A 6,810-nucleotide genomic window follows, 5' to 3' on the forward strand; every position below is an offset into this window, starting at 1 on the left:
ACTGCAGCCTGTGGGAAGGACTCACATTGGAGAAGGTGTTGGAGGAATGTCTCCCATGTAAGGGACCCCACGCTGGAGCAGGGATAGAGTGTGAGGAGTCCTCCTCCTGAGGAGGAGGGAGTGACAGAAGCAACATGTGATGGACTGACCACAACCCCCATTCCCCATCCCCCTGTGCCATTCAGGGCAGGGAGGTAGAGAAATGGGGAGTGAAGTTAAGCCAGGGAAGAAGGGAGGATGGCGAAAGGTGTTTTTAAGATTTTGTTTTATTTCTCATTATCCTACTCTGTTTTGATTGGTAATAAATTAAATTATTTTACCCAAGCTGACTCTGTTTTGCCCTTTGCAGTAATTGCTGAATGATCTCTACCTGCCCTTTTCTCAACCCATGAGCTTTTTGTTAGATTTTTTCTCTCCCCTGTACACATGAGGAGAAGCAGCTCTGGTGGGCACCTGGCATTCAGCCAGGGTCAACCCACCACATTGACACCCTTTCTTCTCAACCTTTAATGTCATAACATTCACAGTAATGAGTCACTTTACATAGGGCTTTGATTATTTTGGGTGAGAAATGGATGTAATGGCTGTTGTGAATATCAGTACACTGAGCTCTTCAGCTATTATCTCTTCCCATCAAATGCAAATCACTAACCATATTATGATTTTCTGTCTCTCTTTTTCTATATATTGCAGTAAATCATCTGAGACTGTTTAAGGAATCAGAATTTTAGATTTTATTTCCTTTCACTAATCTTGTGACATAAATTCAGCTCAGCTTAAATCAAGCACTCAAGCTGAGATTCCTGTTTTGCATGGTGATCTGCCAGTTGTCAGCAACAAGCTGAATGGAAAACAAAACCAGTATCTCAATATTTGAACACCCACTATTGTAAATAATTGCTGCAGTGCCATAAAGCTACCTGCAGAATGAATATATATTGAAGCAATGCATGCTGTGCCTCTAAAATGCTTACGCTGCTACTTGAAGACAAATGAAAGACAAAGAACATCAACGCAACAAACAAGAATGAAAGAAGAAATGAGGTATAACACTCTTACAGAAATATTTAAATGTCGCCTGTAACTAGAATTGTCAATAACTAGATTAATACTAGCACAGCATTTCCAGAAAGAAAATCTGATAAATCTCACCCTGTGTCTTGTCACTGGCTCAAGCTAATCTGAAGTTCCGAGACGAAATGCAACCTAAAGAATTCCATCTTCTTATTTCATATGATAACAGCCCATTTAGTATCACTACATTCGGTCACAGTTGACTTGCAAATTGCTCCAGGCCACCATGAAGTGTTTAACTTTGATAATAAAAAATACACAAATTTTGCAACATCCGTTTCTCAATTTGATTGTTTTGCATAGAACATTTTTCTCCATTCCCAGGCACTAAAATGATCTTTTCAGTTCTTCTGAAAACACAATGTTCTTTTGAAGGTTATATCACCTACTTCACAGTAGTCGAGTCAAAGAGTTCACTCAGTTCTTTTATTATATTTCAAATAAGGAAGAATCTTTAGGGAAATAAGGAAGCATAGATAAAATAGGCTGTCTCCCCAATCTGTCTGAATAAGTGCAATTCAAAAGTAAAAAAAGTGCTAATAAAATAGGAGAATGAAACATTAAAAAAGGGCATCAAAAAGTTGTGGAATAGAGAATAGCTTTGTTTTTTAAAGTTAGTGAGGGTCTTGAGTGTTTAATGTGAAATGAGCCAGATGAAATAATTATTTATCATTGGCTAGCACAGAGTGAATTGTAAATGGAAAGCAATTTTCAATTAACTGGTCATGCTACACTTACCTGAGGTTATGTTGCATAATCAATCATGAAGAAATGTTATTTGCCTACTGTTTATGAGCCAGATGGTTCTAATGCTCATTTTAAAACTAAAACACTATTTAAAAAAAACGGGGCTGGGGACATATGGCAAAACTTGCCTCCCACTGCAAAAATAAATAGCAGAAATCAGTTGACACTGTTGATATATAATTTCAAAATATTTTGAAAGGATGGATTATAGCTGCTGGCATCTAATACCAGATAAAATATGTATTATTTTTTAATACAAGAAGTATTATCCTTCTAAACTAATTCTGTGGCTACTTTTATGATCAAAACTATTCTGCTCTCATTATATTACTGCAGGCTATCAAAGGGGAAACAGGTAATTAAAGCGGTATTTAAAGGGATGCATGTAGATGGTCTTATATACCCTCTTCCTCTGCTGAACGATGGCCAACAGTCCCCTAAACTAGCAGTTATATGACAACATCTGGTGCCTTTCTGTATGCACCTTGAAGTGGTTTCTCTCCCAGGGGAATCAAAATTCCACTCCCACCTACAGTCCCTTTGCAATGCAGCTGCATGTCACTCCATCATCCAGCTCTCCATATGCCTGGAATTGCATTGAGGATGGCAAGGCAGCCAGGGACTGATGTGCATAAATCTGCGTTGCAGCTCCTATTGGACACAGTGCATGGCTGAGACCAGCAACGCATACAGACCCCTTGATAGTAAAGATGCAATGTGGCTGTGTTGTCCTAGGACTGGGATAGAACAGACCAAACCAGACCCTGATCCTTCTGTCTCTGCACTCACTGCACCATGAACAAATGTAGATGTACCCATACAGGGGTATATGCAGCTGCAGGCACAGTGTTACACATGCAGAGCAACACAGCCGCAGTAAATCTCCTGGAGAGACTTACTCTAGCATGATAGAATCAAGACTTTTCTGCAGGGATACATTTTGGGTTCCTCTTGAACATAACGTGACTACGCTAAGCTCACTCTTCAAATTCAGATGAAGTCCCTGCAGCACTAGGGTCAATGGTAAATTTCCCTTTCTCACAGAAGCCACACTCCTTTACAGACCCTCAAGGTTCTTTACTATCCACCTTCAGAATTTCTGCCTGTTGCCTACTTTTCCCTTAGCTGAATGTATGATCAGGATGAACTGTTGTTGCTTTCAACTTGCCTGTAACGCACTAAAGAGCACAGATTGTAATTTGTTCTGGCTTTATAGTTTCTTAGTGCAAAGAGGTTTTGTGTCCAAAAAAAGATCTCCAGGATCTTTTGTAATACAAACAAATACCAATAATGCTCATGTCTTGGCATACCCTACTTTTCCTGCACTGCAGCATTCGGTTACAAATTGATATGCGCATAAGGAAATGGGAGATGATGTTGATAATTGAAAACATTCTTAAAACTTAGCTTATTTCAAGTCATAAAGTGAATGAATAATTGTATTAACTTGATTTAATAAATACATATATAAATATACAAGTGATGATATTTGTAAAATATCGAGGGGGAACTCTATTTTCCACAAAATTAATGCCCATGTGCTTAAGAGTAGTAAGGTCTGAGGAACAATTGCATAGTACGAGACATTATTTGCAGAAGGCAGCAAATACATTATTTTAAATACAGCCACTGAATCACCATAGAATTTCAAAGCACTTTATAAAAGCTACTTAATTATATTTAATATCTACTGAATTTAATCAGAGGATCTCAGTATCTTTTGTAGTAATTAAGTGATTTTATCTTCTGAGACCACATTGAGGTAGGAAAAGTTATTGTCACATCTCAGATTTTGAAGGAAGTCCAAAGAAGTGCCTCTTTTTAGTGATGCTATGGGTTACCTACTGCCTCCAGCACCTCTGTCTCAAACATCACATTGAATGCTGCGGACTTGCTGCATGTTTTTTGCAGGTGTTTGAAATGTTTTTCAGTAGCACATAAGAAAGCCGGAAATAGCATCTTACAGTCATGACTCTGAATCTTGGAGCTAACTAGTAGAAGCGTATTTTCTCTAAAGATTGTTAATTAAGAATTTAAGACACTTCTACATGTTCTTTTGTAGCATCTTTATTGAAATCAGTTTCAGACAGTTTTCAGTTGTTGTATGCATTAGCATCAAGGTCAATAGAAGGATGGTGCTAACAGAGGGAAAAGGTGTTACAAAGGGAACTGAATACTGTGAAACAGAAAAAGTAGTTTCCCAAGAAGTGCTAATGGGAGAAGGCTACAGCTGCTTCCCAATGCATCCTGTGGTTAAAGCCCTTCTGCTAACTGATGTCTTGCTAATTAAATAAGATGCACTAAGTTTACTGACATGGTTATTGTATCAGATACCATTTGCAAGCTTTTCAAAATACTGGTGAAGGTGTAGTTGGCATACAGGCAGTATAGGATGCACACATGACCTGCAGCATATTGTGCTGTTCTGGAACAGCTTTTGTGATACAGAAGAAATAGACCAATAGAAATAGATATTTTCTTCTTAACCTTGCCTACATGTACCGAAGTCATGAGTTGTACGCATCAATAGATTTGCTTACGTTCTTACCGTGTATTATCCTTCAGGTAGCAGTTAACACGGTAGTAGTGTGCACCGTGTAACTCATGAGTAACGTGCCTAGTGCACCAAATCACACAACAGCAGGAGAAATGTGTCATCTGCTAGGATCTGTTCACTCAGGACTTAAAAGACTGCTTTACAGTAACCAATTTGATGAGCCTACGAATGTGTTTCCTTCCCCATTTGTCCTTCTCTGCAGTTTTCTATGATTTCCACTAAGAAATGCCAGCAGCATTTGGTAGATGAAAGGAAAAGCAGCCTCTGCATTCTTGATATTCCTGAAAGCACTAGTCAAACACTTGTTTATGTTCTGCTGTCACCACAGCTCCTCCCAGGCAACTTCTTAGGGAAAAGGCAGAAAATCTGACTGGACTCACCTCATAAAATAGCAGGTCCTTATCTTCTAGCTGCTATCTAAGGTCACAGACAGGAAATATTTGATAAGAGTTAGCTAGTAATCCTCTCAGGGATGATTCCCTCCTGGGACTGGATACTGCAGGCATTTCAGTGGCAGAAGAGGATCTCATCTGCTTTCCCTCTCCCATTTTTCTGCCTTTCAATAATGGAGTCATAATATAGTTTTTGAAGCTTACAAAAACCCTTTGAACATTGCTGGGAGCCAATGGCTGCTAAGATTCTGTGAAAAAGAGAGGAAATGTTTCTCGGGGTAGTGATGTTAATGAAATCAGAAAATAGCAGCTTTGGCTTAAGGCCAATGTGTCTGGTGCACAAAGACTGTGTCCCTCTCAGATGACGTTGATTGTCCAAGGTTGTCACATATCTTGCCCCACTCTTTTTTTAACCAAACCAACTCTGTGCAATTAGTACACTTTTATTGCAAATACACAATTGAGACCTATGAAGGCATCACTGATAAATGTAAGAGACTGCTTTCTCTTCATCTCCTAAGGTATATAAACCCATGATAGAAAGGATTGTATTATGTATAAAAATTTCAGAAATGGACTTGGAAAAAATTAAGACCAGTATGACTACTTTTGAACCTGACCTTCGCCAAGTTCAGTCCTGGCTCTGCTGCAGAATTCTTTTTAGGTTACAAAAAAAAAAAACCAAAAACCTGTATCTATCAACTCCTCCTTTCCCAAACAAATCCTGTCAATGCTACCAATAAAATATTGCCAACTTAAAAAAACTGTCACTATAAGGTGAAGTGATTTTTGTCCGTTGTCTGTAGTTGATACCAAAATACACATAATGGGGATAGCCATTTTGTGATGGGTATACCAGTCAGAATACTCTTATGCCGCCTGTCTTAAACTCTCAAACTCTCTGCTTTAAATTCAACTGCATTCCTTTGCAATTGCAAAACTTACTCAGCACTTTTGGTTCCAGAGGTGGAACTGGTACTTAGTCAGAGCAGTAATTTTATGCAGACCCACACACAAAAATTCAGACCAAAAATGCTCTATCAACAATGCAGTATTCCCTCCTCCTGCAGTGCAACTCCACTTAAATTTATTGAAACCTGAAGGTGATTCACTGGGAAAAGATAAGAAATCATCTTGTTCTGAGAGTTATTTATAACTCTAAAGATATAGGGACAACTCCAAAGTGATCTTAAGAACCTAAAACAGCCATTCAAAGGACTGAACCATCTAGATCCAAAAATACTGCACTGTATTCATTGGAGTTGGAAGCATCTTCACGTCTGCTGTGGCAATAAGTAAGTGTATTGAAAGTCTGCGATAGGCTTAATTGAGTATTCTTCGAACTTCACTGGCTACATTAATTATTCAGATCTTCAGTCTATAATTCACCTGATTACTAGGGCTGAGGAGAAAACGAGTTTGAGATGAAAAATAAATTAAACATTCAATACACAAATTCAATACTGTTACTATACTACTTGTATTTAACCTGACAAGCCACATGGTTTATTTTTATCAGTCAGCAACATGCATTCTTTTACACAAAAATGCTTCGCAGAATTTCCTGTTTCTACGTCATCTGAGCATCCTGCTCCACAGTTCTAGAAGAAATGTGTGTGCATGTATAGAGATCAGCCTGTAATTAATTAATAAATTGTTTAGGTAGGATGACTCAGAAAATGTAACCTATGAGAAAGGAGACAGATATGTATGGTCATTTTGGGGCCTTGATTAAAGCAAGGTGTTAGTGCTTTGCTGCAGATGCTCCACAACAAGACTTGCATAGCAGAAGAGCTGCCCAAACAGCTTTTTCAATGACATCCAGGCCTTTTAATCAATAAAAAGGGCCTTGCAAGAAACTTATATTTCCCTCACCACCATCCTAACGTTCTCTCTGACTAAGCTACGCAACATGCTCTGATTCAGCAGAGGGATGAGTTTCAGGTGAGGCTGGCCTGGGAACTGCATGTTTGAAACCATTCTGGCTGAAGGGAAATTCAGACTTGGCTCTCCTACTTCCTAGGGGAGCACTGCAAACCT

The sequence above is a fragment of the Eurypyga helias genome, unplaced genomic scaffold (assembly GCF_000690775.1).
Source record: "Eurypyga helias isolate BGI_N326 unplaced genomic scaffold, ASM69077v1 scaffold10737, whole genome shotgun sequence".
In the NCBI taxonomy this organism is placed as follows: domain Eukaryota; kingdom Metazoa; phylum Chordata; class Aves; order Eurypygiformes; family Eurypygidae; genus Eurypyga; species Eurypyga helias.